The sequence below is a fragment of the Macaca fascicularis genome, chromosome 12 (genome assembly GCF_037993035.2).
Source record: "Macaca fascicularis isolate 582-1 chromosome 12, T2T-MFA8v1.1".
NCBI classification, from domain to species: Eukaryota; Metazoa; Chordata; class Mammalia; order Primates; family Cercopithecidae; genus Macaca; species Macaca fascicularis.
The window spans coordinates 128,354,681-128,372,073 of NC_088386.1; the positions used below are offsets into that span (position 1 = coordinate 128,354,681).

The window sequence follows — 17,393 nt, forward strand, 5'->3', positions numbered from 1 at the left end:
TCGGCCGATGCCAGGTCTGGGACCGAGGCCCCGTCTCTGAGGCCTTGGCTGGCTGTTCTGGAAGGTGGTGCTGGCTGGCAGCCATTCCCAGCCCCTCGGAGAGCAGTTGTCAGGCAGTCCCTGAGCTCCAGCGCCCCATCCCCAGCAGGCCCAGTGATCTCATGCCTGTGCCCCTGGCGCTAGGAGGAGCGGGGTGACATTAGGGCTGGTGCCCACATCAGGGGAGCAAGGTCTGAGGCTGGGGCAGGGGACAGGGTGCCCTCCCATCCAGCAGCCCCAGTGCCCTCCCTGCCCCCTTCAGGGCTCCCATGGCCCAGAGTGTGGAGCGGCGCAGCCTGACCAGCCAGGACACCTTGGGGCGTTTAGGAGGTTTGGCTGTCCAGGCTGTGCACCTAGCACTGCTCCCCAGGAGAGGGAGGGAGGAGGTCGGGGAAGAGGGCCTTGCTGACCGGGTCGCTGTCACAGCCTCCATCTCTGGCCCTGGGTTCTTGCAGGAGTGCCTGGGCTCTAAGCTGGAGCTACCCCATCCCAGGACCTCAGGAGGAGGAGGAGGAGGAGGAGGCGGCTGGGCGCCACCTGCTGGCCCATCAGGGAATTGACAGGGCAGGGGACTGGAGCCTGGGGTCCATGTGCTGGCCCCAGATGAGAGCCCAACTCCCACCTACCCTACCCCACCCACCCTGCACTGTTCAGCTCAGTTCTCCCACCTGTGGTGCGGGGCCCCGTTTGCGATGGTGAATCCTGAACTTGGTACAACTCTGGCTGCTGGCAGTTGGGCTTGGCTTTCACCTTCCTGTCCCCAAACTCCACTGGGGACCTCCCTTCCAGCCACCCCAGGGCGTCACCACCACAGCCAGGGGTCAGCCCCACCTTCATTCACTCCTGCTCAGAGCCCACCTGTTCTCTCCGCCCCCATCTGCTACCTGCAGCATCAGAAGGACATGAGGGCAGCAAACAGCCCCTGCAGCTGTCCACAAGCATCATGGCCAAGGCTGCGCCTGGGAAGTGCACTCTCTGTGGTGCCAGCTCCCTCCTCAGTGCCCTTGACCTTTGTCTGGGTCCCTGCTTGATGTGGCCCAACTGGCTGTGCCAGAGCTTCACAGGCGCTGTCCCAACTCCCAGCACCTCAGAGGGAGGGAGAGGCTGAGACCGAACGGGAAGCAGAGACTTAGCCACACCAGGGGCCCTGGCACGGTGGGCATCTCCTCCAAAGCCTCACCAGGCTTCACATTCAAGGTCACCAAGAGTGCACTTGTTCACTGTCGAGGGCAGGGGTGACTCCTGGGACTGTGCTGGGGTCCAGGGAGGACAGGTAGCAGAGTTGCCAGGGAAGCAGCTTGCCTGAGGTCTGTGGTCATGGCAGAGGCTTCCACAGCAGCCCCACCCTCTCCCTGTCCCCTCTCTCTCCCTGTCCCCTCCCTCCTGTCCTTGTCCTCGTGTTTACTGAAGACCATGAGAAGGGATGTGGAGAGCCCCTGCAGGAACTAAGAGCAGGAGCCTGGCTCAGCCCCAGGGGCCCGCAGACATTCAGTTCCTAAACCCATAGGGTGGGGCATGGGCATAGGGGAGAAACCAGGGCTGCCCTGCACAGCCCTGCTCCTTCACCCTGCCTGCCTAGTGGCCTCCTTAGCCTGCAGCCTCAGTGCAACCCGCTATGGGGCCATGCTTCCCCCTGCTGGCCACACTGCAAAATGCAACCCAGGGTCGACCTGGAGGCTACAGGCGTCCCTCCTCCCCCAGGCCTGCAGCTGGGCTGAAGGGAAAAGGGGGCACCAGGGAACAACCTGGGTGCTCCTGCCCAGGAGGATTGTCCGGCTGCATGGGGAGAAAGTCCAGAACCGTGCCTGGCACATGGTAATCCTTGTGGAGTGAGTGAACGAATGAATGTATGAACTATGCATTTGAGGCTTTTTGCTGATGATGACCCAACCAAGATAGATCACATAAGCCATTTTTCCAGCAGGAACTGGGACTCCTCTTGGGTTGACAAGATGTAAGTACAAAATCTAAATAAGATTCCAATGGCACTACACAGTGACACAGGTGACCCTAGCTATAAACGCCCATGGAAGGGAATTCTGTCTGACATTCAGGGAAGACTTGGAGCAGGGTAAGGGGACGAGATTGATGGCAGGAGTGAGACTTATAGGGCATGGGTGGGAGACCCCTGGCTGGCTATGTTGGGGGAAGAGGGGCAACTGGAAAGCAGCACCTGGATCTCGAGGGACTTGGCCTGCTCAGTCCTTCCATCGGGAGCCACGTCCATTCATAGTGACTGTTGAGTCTAATGACACTCACGTACAGTGAAGCCAGAGCAGCAGCCCCTGAAAGGGTGACTCCGGGGTCTCACCCCGTCCTGACTCCTGCCTCATCCCCTGGTGAGGGCTTCCCTCCTGCTGCCTCGGACTCTGCTGTCCACCCTCAGAGACCCTGTCGGGAGGCTTCCCTCCAACAAGGAACCATCCCCAGGGAGAAGGGAGCCCAGCACTCCTGGTCTTGCGGGATCCTCAGTCCACTCACCACTGCGGCATGCCCCAGGGAGTCCTCGAACTAGGGCCTGGGCCAGGGCCCCCTGGGTTCCCATGGCCTGGGTGGGCACAGTGCCCTCTTACAGCCAGGGCTGCCCAAGGGTTCCAGGTGTCCTATCATTCAGCAGTGATCTTTCCTCGGTGCCTTCTCTGGATTGGGTGGGCTGCTGAGCTCTGGGGCTGCAACAGTGAATTAGACAGGGGCTGTCCCTGCTCTCCAGGGTCTAGTGGAGGAGCCAGCACGGAGCTAATCAGTCAGAGGAGAAGGTGATGTAGACCCACTGGTGCAGGGGAGACCATGGGAGTGCTGGGCAAGACAGGGACTTGGCGGAACACATGAGATGAGGCAGCTGGGAGGTCGTCTTTAAGCTGAGACCTGAAGGGTGATAGAGAGCCAGGCAGGCTGCAGCGTGGGAAAGCCTGAGCAGCTGTCCCCCAACCCCAGCGGTCCCTCCCATCCCACCCACCCTCTGCAGGCTCGTGGAGGAGTTCATGCTCTTGGCCAACATGGCAGTGGCCCTCAAGATCCACCGCGCCTTCCCCGAGCAGGCCCTGCTGCGCCGGCACCCCCCACCCCAGACAAGGATGCTCAATGACCTGGTGGAATTCTGCGACCAGATGGGGCTGCCCGTGGACTTCAGCTCCGCAGGAGCCCTCAATGTGAGTGGTGGGCAGTGTTCAGGGGAGGCTCTGCTTGGGGGAAAGAAGAGAAAGACCTGGAAGGTGGGGGGTCCAAGGGCCTCTGCTTCCCCCCAGAGTCCCTCCCCTTCAGCCAGGTCTCTCCTATAGAGGAGGAAGGAGGCCCTGGGAGGAAGGGCCCCTCTGAGTCACAGGGGCCCTGACAATGGGACTTGCCCCCTCACCAGGACTGTGCCAAGCGGGGACCCTGGAGGCCTAGCAGAGGGCAGGGGTCCTGTGGCCAGAAAGGGCTGGTCTTGGGCCCAGAGGCTTTCAGAGTGTGGGGGCTGGAATTGTAGGAATCCTGGGAATGTTCCTGGTGGGTACTTTCAGGTGCTTCGTGCCCGGGGCCTTGGCTCTGGTCCTAGAGGAGGGAGAAATCTCACCCAGGCCCGACCCTGGGAGGGGAAGGCAGGTGCCCTAGGCCCGAGAGCTGGAGCCCAGTGAGTCCAGGCCAGTCAGCAAGACATGGAAGGGACTAACCTCAGGCCAGTGTGGGCCACAGGCTGTCGGCAGCTGCCCCCTCTCCCCACCCATCCCCTCTGAGCAGGGCTGAGCCCCCAGGCAGCTCCTCCCCCTGAGAGCTGGGCATGAGGTACTTAGCAGATGACAGGGCCCCGAGTCTCTCCCCGAGCTGGACCACACGGGTTTCTGGGATTTGCTTCTAGAAAAGCCTGACCCAAACATTTGGAGATGACAAGTACTCACTGGCCTGGGAGGAGGTGCTCACCAACATGTGCTCCCGGCCCATGCAGGTAAGGAGGGCCCAGCCCCGGCCCATGCAGGTAAGGAGGGCCCAGCCCTGTCCCATGCAGGTAAGGAGGGCCCAGACCTGTCCCATGCAGGTAAGGAGGGCCCAGCCCCGGCCCATGCAGGTAAGGAGGGTCCAGCCCCGGCCCATGCAGGTAAGGAGGGTCCAGCCCCGTCCTCCCCGGCTCCTGGGAGCACACTGGCCCCAGACCTGTGACCTCCACGTGCAAGCACAGCCCACCACCGTTCCTGCCCTGCTCTGGACATGGCTGGGTGGACGGGGCTGCTCCTCCTCTGCCGGAGGGTGGGAGAGGAGGCCGACCCCAGGCAGCACCTAGGAGGGGGCACCCTGAGCCTCTTGAGTTTGAACCGCTGCCTCCTGCTCAGACTTGCTCAAGGACAACATGCCTTGGAGCTGAGGGGCTACCGAGACCTCCTGTCAGGCTGGGGTCCTGGAGGAGAGACAGAGTCCCGTGTGGCTTCCTGTCCCGGGGAACACTCCACAGCCTCCACTCCCGCATGTGGAGTCCAGAACCAGCTGTTGGCCTCTGGCCAGTGTGGGAAAGAAGCAGACTTGGCCGTGGGCCTAGGCCTGGGCCTGCAGGGAGGTGGCAGCCTGTGGGGTGGACAGCTGGGCTTGCTCTGGGACGCCTGTCACAGCCCCCAAGGCTGAGCTTCACCCGTGCAGGGCCTGAGCATCCTGGGACCAGGACCCCAGAGGACCCTCGGGCCAGCGGGAGCAGTGGGTGCTGATGAGTCAGCTCTGGGCCCCAGCCCAGCCCAGGGGCAGGGACAGGCTGTATTTCAGGAGCTTGGTCACACAGCAGATTCAGTCTGTTCTCAAGAACTGGATGGCTTCAGCTGACCCCAGTGGATTTATTTTCTGACACTTCAAGCTCTGCTGGGTTTGAAGCCATCAGGATCTGCTTGGGCCTGGCCGCCCTGACCTGCCCCCAGTCACAAGTGTCTGCCCAGCCAAGCACCTACGGCACCCACAGCTGAGAGGGGCTGGGCCGTGCCTGAGGGGCTGTTTCTGTTCTACACACCAGTGGCTCTAGGCCTGGCAGAGATGGCACAGCAGCCTCTGAGTCCCAGAACTCCCACTGGCTCTGCCCCGCTGGGGTCCATCCCATGCCCTTGCCTCTAATGCCATCACCTTCAAGGAGGTACAAGCCAAGCTGGAGTTCCAGAGATCAGAGCCGCTCCGGAGTCAGCCAGAGCCTGAAAAGGCTGCATTCTCCTGGCTCGCCTGCCAGGGAGCTCGGAGGCGCCCTTGCCTGGGAATCTGATGGCAGCGAGTCACCAGAAGGTCTGCGGTGCTCCTGTTCCTTGGCCCCGGGAACTGCGGTGGGGACAGGGCAAGGCAGCAGCAGAGAGCACAGAAAGCTGTGAGGGGGCACACAGTCCCCAGTGAGCTTCTGCATCAGGACTCCAGGGCTGTCCCAGGGACGGCTGGGCCTGTGGGAAAGCCATGGTCCCCACCCCCCGTCCCACCCCACCCTGAGCCACCTCCACCAGCCAGGAGGGGCCAGGGCCCTTCTTCAACCTCACCCAGGTCATCTGGGGAACTGGGCCACCGCTGAGAACAAAGCCCAGATGTGTCTGGGAGTGGAGGCTGTGCCCACCTCCCCCGGAGACTTGCCCCCAACTTAACCCAGGGCCCAGCAGGGGCTGGAAGGGAAGTGGAGTTAGGGAGTCTAGCAGGTCACCACCAGCTGCGCCCTGGATTCCAGGGCCCGTGTGCACAGAGTAATGGGAGCTGGCTGTCTGGCCAAGGGCACAGGAGGGTGAGTGTGTACAGCAGCCAGGGAGCAAGGGAGCCAGCGAGACACACAGGAGTGACCTTGGACCTCTGCAAGGAACCCATTCACTCGCTCCCAGGCAGCAGCACTGGCCTTGACACCCAGCCCTGAAAACTGGGGGACTGCAGGGCAAGCAGCTTCAGTGACTGTGGCCCCAGCTGGGCCGGGCTGTGTGCTGATCCCTAGAGACTCTGGGTATCTCCCCGTCCCAGCCCTGCCTCCTGCCCAGCACAAGGGCCTCTGGAACTCCGCCCTCTGTGTCTCAGCCCCTGGGAAGATCAGATGGTTGGAGATGAGAAGGGCCGAGGCTGGCAGGCCGGAAACTGCCTCCCTTGGCGGCTGTGGGGTGGAGTACTGGGGGGCACAGAGGTGCTGGGCTGAAGCGTGGCTTCAGCTGGGCGGGTTCAGTGCCAGAGGGGATGAGGTCGGCCCTGACCAAAGGTGGGCCTAAATCTGAAAGAAAGCGCCAGGAGCCTGAGGCCTGTGTTGCACGGGGCAGGGAATGGCATCCTGGGCTTTCTCGCCTGCCTCCCACTCTGGCCAGATGGAGCAATGGACTTGGCCTCCTTGAACAAAGACCCACAGCCACCTCGGCTTCTGCTTGTGTCTCCAGCAGACACGGTCTGCAGCCCCCGGTCATACATGGCCACAGGCTTCTCCCTCCTCCTTCCTGGGCCAGAGTAGCAGCCTCAGCCCCATGCTGGGGAGGAGTAGACCAGAGACCGTTCCCTCCTGGAGGTGCCCAGCAGTGACTCAGCAGCGACGGGACATGTCTGGGCCATTCTCAGTGCTGCCCCTCGAGGGCATTTGGGAGGCCCAGGCAGGCCAGATTTGTCTCCTGGAGAGAGGTATGGGCACCCCTGGGCTCTGCCCAGCCTCCTGGCCTCCCCTTGGGTCCCCTTATGCAGAAAGGGGCACTGGTCCTGGCACTGGTCCTCCTTGGCTTTGCTCAGCAGCCAACAGTCCGTCAGGTCTGTGCACACCAAGGCTGCCAACGGCGAGGCTGTGGGTGACACGGGCCCTCCGGGACTGGCCGGGAAGCTCTGGGCTGGCCAGGCTCTGACTCGCCCCGCAGATGGCACTATACTTCTGCTCGGGGCTGCTGCGGGACCCGGCATAGTTCTGGCACTATGCGCTCATCATGCCCCTGTACACACACTTCACCCACAGTGGGTGCTGAATGGCCCAAGACCATTCAGGAGTGACAGTGGAGGTCCAAAAGTTGGGCGACCCAAGCGAAGGGGAACCTGGCCTGAGAACTCTCCTTATGGACCAGTGCTGCGGAAGCTGCAGGGGGCCCACAGCCAGCCCTGGACACAGCTGAGAGGAGGACACTGACCTCAGAGGGCTGCTTTCTGCTGCCCTGGGAGCTGGGTGCTGGAGTCCTAATCTGTCACCTGGGGCGGAGCACCATGCAGCCCATCCCCCAGCCATTGCCCTTCCCCACTCCCCACCCCCCAACCTCATGCCCCATACAGCACCGCCCACCACCCCACCCCCTCTTCCCAGACTATAGGGAGCAACTAGACATGGCACCCAATACCCTGCAGAAGCAGGCGGACCACTGCAACGACCGCCACATGGCGTCCAAGCGCGTGCAGGAGCTCAGCACCGGTCTCTTCTTTGCCGTTCTGGTCAAGGTGAGCCCTCCAGCCTGGTGCCCCTCACCTCCCTCTGGCTCCCGACCCTCCTGGGCACCTACTCACCAGGAGGCCTCAAGAAGCCCAGGGCAGTGCCAGGAGGTGCCATGGCTGCAGCACTGTCCTTGCAGAAGAGTGGCCCCCTGGAGTCAGAAGCCATGGTGATGGGTGTCCTGAACCAAGCCTTCGACGTGCTGGTGCTGCGCTATGGCGTGCAGAAGCGCATCTACTGCAATGTGAGTGCCCTGGGAGAGCCCGTGGGCGGCCAGGGCAGCCCAAGCCACCCCACACTGGAGGGGTACAGGCTGTGATGGGTCACACTCCACCCCTCGCTTCCCCAGCCCTAGCACAAAGCCCACCTGATGGGCCTTGCAGAGACGCCCAGCTCTCCCACCTGGGATGGTGGCTTCAGGCCCAGGGTCAGGCCTGGCCCCCTTCCCCAAGGACCCAGGAACCAGAGAGCAGGCCCCTCCATGGCCAGTACAGCTTGGCAGGGTGTGCAGGCTTCGGGAACTGTGTTTATAGGAATGTGAAGGAATGAGGGGCCAGAGAATGGTCCTTGGCCGCTCTGGAAACTGTCCCCTGAAGACAAGGAAGAGAGCTGTCCCTGGCTTGGCTCCTGCCCTGAATGACTGTTGATTCACAGTTCTCTCCAAGGGGACGTGGGCCTGTCCTAACGCCGCCTTAGGGGCTTGGCTCCAGCTGGCCCTGGGGTCTGCAGGTCACCACCTGGGCCCTGTGCCTGGCTTTGAATTTCCTAACATCCAGAGTGCCCTGGGAGTACAGTGTCCAGCCCGTTGTGTGCAGTAAACGTGGTGTTCCTAACCTGGAGCTGGGCAGAAGAGGAAGGACAGACTCCCCCTGCTGACCCTCGGGACTCTGTGTCCTGAAGTTCAAGCCTAGGTCATCTTGCAGTGGGCCCAGCCCTGCCTGCACTGACAGATGGCACCAGCAGGGGGCGCAGTGCTCTGCCGCCACAGTTCTCTGTCCCCACCTCAGTGCAGTCAGCCCTGGACGCCCCCACCACTTGCCCACAATAGCACACAGAGCTACGGGCCTTCCCAGTCCCCACCCCTGGCCCTTGGTCACTCTCACCTGCTGCCTCAGCCACAGGTGGCCTGGCAGGGCCTCCCTGAAGCTCCCTCCAGCCAGCCAGGGCCCAGGACCGAGGGCGGAGGGCTGCCTCCAAGCAGTGAAGCTCTTCAGGGTGGGAGGGCAGGCGGCCCCCTCTGTGTCCCATCCCCCTTAGTCCTGGCGAGCCCTCCCCTGCCTCCTGCGGTGCCCCCTGCCCTCATCTATGCCCCCTGGGCTCCCCCAGCACTGCAGCCTCCCGGGTGGGGTTTTAGGACCCCCAGGCCCTCCCAGCTCACCCAGACCCTTCCTGAGGGTCCTGCTTTCTGGCACCACCTTCCCTTCCTTGGGGACAACCACAGTGGAGAGAGGTGGGGCTCTACCTGTCCCACTAATGCAGGGGTGCTGACCTTTTGGTGTCCTCTAGAGAACTTGATGAAAGCTATGAGTTTACACCTAAGAAATTGTCGGGCACCGTTTTCACCAACAACGTGCCCTGAAGGTGGACCCAGGCCCCCAGGTTGCATTTTGTAAGCCTTGGGGGCTCTCAGGATGCCTCTGACTCCCTCAGCTCTGCCCTGACCCGAGGCATTCATCCTGGAGCAGGCCCCCGCTACAGACAGGCGAGCAGAGGCTTCCAGAGGCCAAGGGAGGGTCCTGGGGGTCCTGCTGCAGGGCCGGAGGCAAAGCTGCACCTCGACATCAGTCCTTTTCATCTTTGTCCCCTCACGGCTGGGCTCTGCACAGGTCATCACCATCATCAGCCTGGTAGAGGTGGTCCTGTGGGCGGCCATGACCCTCAAGTATAGTGCTGTCCTGAAGCAGCCGAGCAACCAGGGCCACCTGGGCCCCGAGGAAGAGGAGGAGGAGGAGGAGGTCGAGTGTGAAAAGGAACCTTGGCCAACCCTCCTGCCCCACCCCACTAGCTTTAGGAACAGGACCTGTTGACACCAAGGGGGATTTTTAATTTGGATTTTAACAACGCAAGGGTTTGCTTTTGGTTTTAGTTTTGCATTTTATTTAATGTTTGCAGCTCAGTTTTCAAACAAACTGCAGGGAAGAGGATGGAGCTGGAAAGAAGGCTGAGACCTGGCCAGCAATGAGACTGGCTCCCCTTCTGCCCGGGCCCCACTGCCTCCTCCAGGCCAGGGAATGGGGCCTTTTCTGCAAATCCATGTCAGGGAATAAAATAAAGTGTGGAGTGCCATCTGGTGTTTGGGGCGCCCCTGGGAAGCCTGGGCAGTGGAATGCCCCTTGCACCCAGGGCAAGGGACCCAGCTCAGGCTCCACCCCTCACTGTTGAGCCGATGTCACCGCCTGGAACCTTCCTGTCAGTTCCAGCACGATTCAGAGTCGGCTACGTGGCAGATTGATGCCGGAGTCTCATTCTGCCTGATTAAAAATGTAATTAGTATGCAGGACTGAGAGCGCCCCCGTCACCCTGACGCATGTGACTGTGTCCAACCCTGCCCCCGCTTCCTCCTGCACCAGCTCTGCAGGGCCTGGTGGGGGTCATGGGTCCTGCAACACCGTCTCCCCGCAGTTCCTTGGCCAACACTCTGAATGGCCCTGTCTATACCCTGGGTCTGAGTCAGTGCCCTGGCAGCTCCAGGCCTAATCCTGTGCTCTGGGGACAGAAGCAGGCCTGGGCCTGGGGGAGGGGAAGAGGGCCCTCCAGTGCCTTCCTAACCAGGAGGAGAAACCGGCTCCTGGTGACACAGCCTGGCCCTGTTGCCCACCCAGTGTCCCGAGCACCCACGGATCCCACCTGCCTCGGGTTCCGGACAGAGCTGGCCGGCCACTGGGCAGTCCCTTCCCCAGCCAGCCCGACCCCAGCCTGCCCTCCTTCCCCCTCCGTGGGGGAAGCTCCGTGGCTTGGCTTCCCCGAGAGCTGCCAGAAACTAGGATGAAAGCCCCGGTGAGCACGGCCTCTGCTCCCCCGCACCATGTCCTGGGGTGTCTGGATTAACAAGCTCATTTGATCTGGTTACAGTGAATTTTCTTCAAAGAAACACTCAATCGGGTCCCTTGTCAGAGTGCCTCGTAGCGCCTGAACGACAGTGACTGGGTACGGCTGCCTTTGTTCTGCCACCGTCAGATGGGGCTGGCTGTGGGAGGCGACCAAAGACGTCCCCGCCCCTGCCCTCGGAGCCTTTCCCTCCTCCAGGGCTCAGCCACCTCAGGCGGCCTTCAGTCTGTGCGTCCTGCCACCCCCGAGATGTCCCAGAGGCCACGGTCACCCCATCTGTTCCTGCCCCCAGAACCTTCTCCTGGAGCCAAGTATCTGCAGGGACAGACAAGTGAGCGTCTGGGGGTTTGGTGCTGGGGTGTAGAAGGCTGTGGGGTGTTGCCCTGCCCCAGGCAGCCTGACTGTGAGAGCCCCAAACAGGAGACATCCCAGCCCCTTCCCCTCCCCTCTACGCTGCCCGCCCTCTGAGGAGCAGTGGCCAAGTTCCTCTCTGAGCCTCTCAGGCCAGGCTGGCCCTGTGCCCCAGGGCCTCCCATGAAACCTGGGAGCTATTCCCTCACAGGCAGCACAGACCTGGACGGACACCTGTCCCTGTGCCCCAGCACCCCCAGGCCCCAGTGAGGAGTAGCCAGGGGGGTGAACAAGGGGCTTCCTGCAGGTACTGGGCTCAAAGGTTCTTCAGACAGCCTCGCCTTCCCTGCTGGCCCCAGAGCATGGCAGGTCCCTGGAGCCGTGGAGGCCATGGCAGCCCCAGCCCAGTCCACCCCATCCCATCTGGGGAAGTGGAAACCGTATTCACAAGGGTCAGATCAGGTCTCTGCCTACAGTGACCTGGCAGTTTTGTGCCCAGCTAGGGCCTCTATCAGGCCCAGGCTGCCCCCACACCCTACCCAGAGCTCAGAGAAGACGGCCCAGCCTTCTCCCCACGTCAGTCATGCTGAGCCCTGAATCTGCGTTCACTCCTTTAAGGAACGTGGTTGGCTCAATCCGGTGCCGCACCTTCACAGGATGGCTCTCCATGGGTCCACTGGGGGCCCAACCTCTTATATGGCCCCTCGCTAAAAGGACTCAACAAAAAGAGTGACCAGGCACCGACCCTCGTTTGCAGGAGGACTTGGCCATTCCCTGAGCTGTCCCACAGCACCTGCCGGCCAGGGCCCAGGGCACAGAGCGAGACTCTGTCTTTTCCTCAAGGAGACACCGTGGGGGAGGGAGGGAGAGGTAGACACCACCAACCTCATCCCATGACCAGGGGCTGGCGACGCTCAGAGGCCCATGAGTGTGTTCTCCACCCGGAAGGGTCAGTGCCGGCTCCCTGGACCCAGAGGAAGATGGCTCAGGCGGTGGCCCGGCCTGGGGAAGGAACTGAAGCCACCCTCCTGGAGAGAAACTGACGCCTCCTCAGTTCCTGTTAGGAAGGACCTCAGGAAAGAACTGGGATCAAGCAGCCTGGGGTGGTGGCCTCCGGGCCCCTGAGGAGGATGTCAGGCTGCAGAAGGGAGGGGATGGGCATGAAGCTTGGGAAGGGGGCGCCAGAGGAGGCAAGGCCTGTGCAGAGGCAGCACCAGAGGCCACTGCAGTGGCTCCACCACCCAGCAGCGCCACCATGAGTCCGGAAGTGGGAGGCCAGGCAGGAGGGGCTGTGATGGCCCAGGCGCCAGGAGGAAGGGCTGAGGGGACAGTGCAGGCGTCCAGAGAGGCCTCGCAGGGACAGGCTGCGAAAGTCACAGGTGGGGATGGGCTTTCTCCAGGGAGTTCTACAGCACAGATGGTGCCGCTGGCCTGGCTGTGGCCAGCTCTGCACGTGAGCCTGCCCCAGTCCTTGCTGGGCACAGACCAAAGAGCGGTTCCTGGGTTGGAATCACAGAATTCAGGGGCTGATGGCGGTCAGGTTGGGAGTTGGGAGGGGTGAATGAATTAAATATTTGAGCCCTGATGGAGGCTACAGGATGTGGTGCCTTTCACATTAAAGAAGGTTCTGGAGAAGGGGATGATTCTTGGAATAAGTATCAGTTTCCACATGCCTGAGATTAGGTTCCGGATTTAAAACCTTATTGTAAGATCATCTCTTTGAACCTTCTCTCTAATTGTGAGGTTTTATGGTTTGGGGGAAATTTTGATTATTTTTGTTGTTTTGGGTTTTTTGTTTGTTTGTTTGTTTTTTTGAGACAGGGTCTCCCTCTGTTGACCAGGCTGGAGTGCAGAGGCTGGAGTGCTGTGGGGTGATCAGGGCTCACTGAGGTCTGCACCTCCCTGGCTCAAGAAATGCTCCCACTTCAGCCTCCCAACTAGGTGGGAATACAAGCGAGTGCCACCATATCCAGCTAGTTTTAAAAATGTTTTGTAGTGATGGGGTCTTACTATGTTGCCAGGCTTGTCTCAAGCTCCTGGGCTCAAGCAATCTTCCCGTCTCAGCCTCCCAAAGTGTTAGGATTATAGGTATGAACCACCACGCCCAGCTGATTTGTTTTTTAACAGATAGAAAATCATTTGAGGGGGAAACTGATCCATTTAATTTATTTTACTTAAAAAACAGTTTTGCTCAACCTCGTTCTTAAGCTGTGTTGTGTTCTTAATGTTTATCAATAGTACATTGCTCAGTTCTGGAAAGCACTTAGCCAGATATTTAAAAAGCAACAAATTGAAGTGCAAAATAGAAGATGGAACAAAAACTCTCCAATAGTGTATTCAACTTAACAGGTTTTTGGCTGGGCGCGGTGGCTCACGCCTGTAATCCCAGCACTTTGGGAGGCCGAGACGGGCGGATCACGAGGTCAGGAGATCGAGACCATCCTGGCTAGCACAGTGAAACCCCGTCTCTACTAAAAAATACAAAAAAATTAGCCGGGCGAGGTGGCGGGCGCCTGTAGTCCCAGCTACTCGGGAGGCTGAGGCAGGAGAATGGCGTGAACCTGGGAGGCGGAGCTTGCAGTGAGCTGAGATCCGGCCACTGTACTCCAGCCTGGGCGACAGAGCGAGACTCCGTCTCAAAAAAAAAAAAAACAAAACAAAACAGGTTTTCAACTCACCAGAGCGCTATTGGAATACAATTGTCCTCCTGGTTCCTGTCATGTAAGATCAAAGTTAAACCACTAAACACAATTGCCGCATCCTTGACTTCATAAACTTTCCTTTCCACACATCCATATAGATGCCCGAAGCACCTTTCAGGGCAGAATTGTCTTTTGTTCCTCACTCTCAGGGGACAACCATGCACTAGGGCTCACCTGCCAGCCATCCCTGCCAATGTCACTACTGCTGGGGGGGCAGTGAAGGGGGTGGCCAGATCAGGGCTCAGGGTGCCTGGCTAAACGCCCCCTTCACTGAACCTGCTCCTGTGCCTGCAGCTTCCCGCAGGCTGAGGCCCCAGTGCCCTGCTTGTGCTGCTGAGGGAGGCTCCATGGCCTGTTGAGAGGCCTCCCCAGGAAGCCCGTGGGGAGGAGGTTGGGGTGTCTCCTGCCTTGGGGGTGGGACAGTCCCTTCTTGTTCCCATCCCAGGTACCTGACCCAAGTTCTTCTGTGTGTGAGGAATGCCTGGATGTCCCTCCCTGGTAGGTGGGATGGGACAGAGGGAGGTCCTGCCTACACAGCCCTTAATTAGGAATTTAAGAGATTTGCGCTCTAGGAAGGAACTGCTTCCGCTACCATTTGGCCCACTGTGTGGTGTGCAGACCCTCAGATCGGAAACAGGTTTCAAGGGTGTTCAGGACTTACCTCGTGTTCATGAAGGTCAGGGTTCACCTCTTCGCCCCTGCTCCCCCTGCTAACTCTGCAGCAGACCCTGCACTAATTAAGTCTTCACAACAGCCCTGAGCCCCCGGCTCTGTGAAAGTTGTCAGAATCAAAATGGAGCCACTTTTGTCCAACCGTAAGAGCAACAACAAAATAATGTAGCCGGGAGGTTGTGAAGGAGACCCCACCCACACACCTGCCTGTGATCAGAGCCCTTCCGAAGCCTCTGGGAAGGGCTCTGAGGCGCAGACGCCTGAAACAAGACCTTTTTTTTTTTAATTTTTTTGCCAGGACTTTGCAGCTCGCTACGTGAGTCACAAGGACGGCTAGCCAGATGCACAAGAACACTTGCCTGATACGCTGTGTCCACTCATAAACTGACGTCCATTCCTGGGATAAGCCCCTGGAATCAGTGTTCTCTTCCTTTCAAAACAACTGTGTAGGCAGATGTGGTGGCGAGTGCCTGTAATGCCAGCTACTCAGGAGGCGGAGGCAGGAGAATTGCTTGAACCTGGGAGGCAGAGGTTGCAGTGAGCCAAGATCGCACCACTGCACTCAGCCTGGGCAACAGAGCAACTCCAAAAAAAAAAAAAAAAAGACAAAAAAGACAAAAACCAAAAACCGAGCATGTACTGCTCCTTTGGTCTTTCAAAGCCCTCCTTGCCTCCCCTCTGATGCGCCCCTAGTTTACTAAGGCTGGGGCTCCACATGCAGTGCTGCTGCTTGTTCCCAATTAAACTCCACAGTTTTGGGGAGCCTCCCTCTGTTTCTTGAGGTTGACAGGACTATCATTCTTCTTGTTTGTAGATGAGGGAATTAAGGCTTGGAGAGGTTCCGTTTTGAAGGACACTCAGTAAGTGGTGGAGAGAGAATTTCAGCTCAGACCCAAAGGCTATTTAATTTATTTCTTTTAAATCCATGCTTCTTAGCGCTCAGCTAGTCACCTATCACCTTGACAACTTTTTTGCCATAGCCACATTACTGCCTGTGGTATTACTTACTGAATATTTTTCTCTACATAAGCTCAGATTTTCCTTAAATCTATTAGAAAAGAAAACTTGTAACTGAAAAATGGGGGACCACCATCTCTTACCATAAACAGAAGCCACTCTGTATTCCACACACACCAAACGCAATGTCCTTACAGCCTCCTTAGGTGCTTTGAGTCTAAAGCATGCTTTGTCTTGTTAAAGGGGAGATGGCAAAGTTAGGGTGGTAGAGAAACTAGGCAAAGGTAGGGAAACTATGCAAAGTCCATAAAGCATTTCTTATTTTTTTCTTTTTCTTTTTTTGAGATGTTGTCTCACTCTGTCACCCAGCTTAGACACATATCTGGTTGTCAAGGATTAGGGACAGGGGAAGAGGTGGAGGAAAGAGGTGGCCTGGTTATAAAAGGGACTCTGTGGGGTTGGAGCTCTTCAGCATCTCAACTATGGTGCAGTTACACAAACCTACTTAGGTGATAAAATTGTCTACAAATTTCCACACACATGCACATGAATACAGGGAACACTGGGGAAATCTGAATAATCACTGTGGATTATGCCATTGGGGGAGACTAAGCAAAGCACACAGACATCTCTTGTACTATTTCTTTTTCTTTTTTTCTTTTTCTTTCTTTCTTTTTTTTTTTTTTTTTTTTTTGAGACAGGGTCTTGTTCTGTCACCCAGGCTAGAGTGCAGTGATATGGTCTTGACTCACTGCGACCTCCACCTCCCGGGCTCAAGTGATTCTCCTACCTCAGCTTCCCAAGTAGGTGGAGAGAGAATTTCAGCTCAGACCCAAAGGCTATTTATTTCCTGTGGAGGGACCACAGGAGCATGCCCTTTTCGCTCTGCTAATTTTTGTATTTTTTGTAGAGATGAGATTTTTCCATGTTGCCCAGGCTGGTCTCAAACTCCTGAGCTCAAGTGATCCTCCCGCCTCAGCCTCCCAAAGTGCTAGGATTACAGAGATGAGCCACTATGTCGGGCCTCTTGTATTATTGCCTGTTTTTTTTTGTTTTGTTTTGTTTTTGAGACAGAGTCTCACTCTGCCACCCAGGCTGGAGTGCAGTGGCACGATCTTGGCTCACGGCAACCTTCCCCTCCCAGGTTCAAGCGATTCTCCTGCCTCAGTCTCCCAAGTAACTGGGACTACAGGTGCATGCCACCACGCCTGGCTAATTTTTTGTATTTTTAGTAGAGATGGGGTTTCACTGTGTTAGCCAGGATGGTCTCAATCTCCTGACCTCAAGAGCTGTCCACCTCAGCCTCTCAAAGTGCTGGGATTACAGACGTGAGCCACTGTGCCCGGCTTGTATTATTTCTTACAACTACTTGTGAATCTATAGTTCTGTCAAAAACTCCAACTTAAACATGAAACTCAGGGTGGCTATAAAGCCTCCTGACTCATCTTGACTTTGGAGTGAATCAATGAATTAATTGCCTGCCCATTAGTGAGTCTCCTCTGACCTTTAGCTAAGAATGTTCCTCACTCAGCAAGATGAAGCAAGAGGTAGAGGGAACTAAGGGGGCAACAAGCAGGAGGCAGGAAGGGCCCATGAGGGTGACATCTTCCCTGAGAGCCCCAGGATGACCAGCGGGAAGCCAGGCAGGATGCAGGCAGGAGGACCCAGGAAAGCTCGGTATGAGGGGAGGCCCTGGGCGTGGTGTGGAGTGGGGCAGGGCAGGCAGAGGCTGGGCAGCAGGTGAGGTCCCCTGGGTTCTGAGGGCCAAGCCTGGGGTTTGAGGTAAACAGGCCTGAGTGGAGAAGGGGCTGCTGTGGTTGGGCCGGGGTGGGTGGAGCTGGAGGAGCCTTTTCTTCTCGAACCAATTTTTGAATTGTGCTACATAACATGGTACATCAGATTTACCTCCTTCACCATTTTCAAGGGTACAGGGCAGCAGTGTTGAGTACACGCACAGTGTTGTGCAGCTGATCTCCAGAACATTCTCATCCTGCAACCTTGAAGCTCTGTCCCCATTAAACTCCAACTGTAACCCTAACCCCAACCCTAACACGAGCCCTGACCCTAACCCTAACCCATTGCCTCCTCCCTCAGCCTCAGGCAACCTCCATTCCACTTCTGTCTCTATGAATTTGACTCCCCTAGGGACCTCAGAGAAGTGTGTTCATGCGTATTGGTCCTTTTGCACTGTGCATTTCACTAAGCATAATGTCCTAAGGTTCATCCACGTTGTAGCAGGTGTCAGGGTCGCCTTCCTTTTCAAGGCTGCATGA

At 58.2% G+C, this 17,393-nt stretch overlaps 1 pseudogene; it reads left to right on the top strand.

Annotated features, from left to right (window-relative positions):
- Window positions 1-308: 308 nt before the first annotated feature.
- LOC123568034 (DIS3-like exonuclease 2) lies at window positions 309-7,615 on the top strand (annotated as a pseudogene).
- Window positions 7,616-17,393: the final 9,778 nt, after the last annotated feature.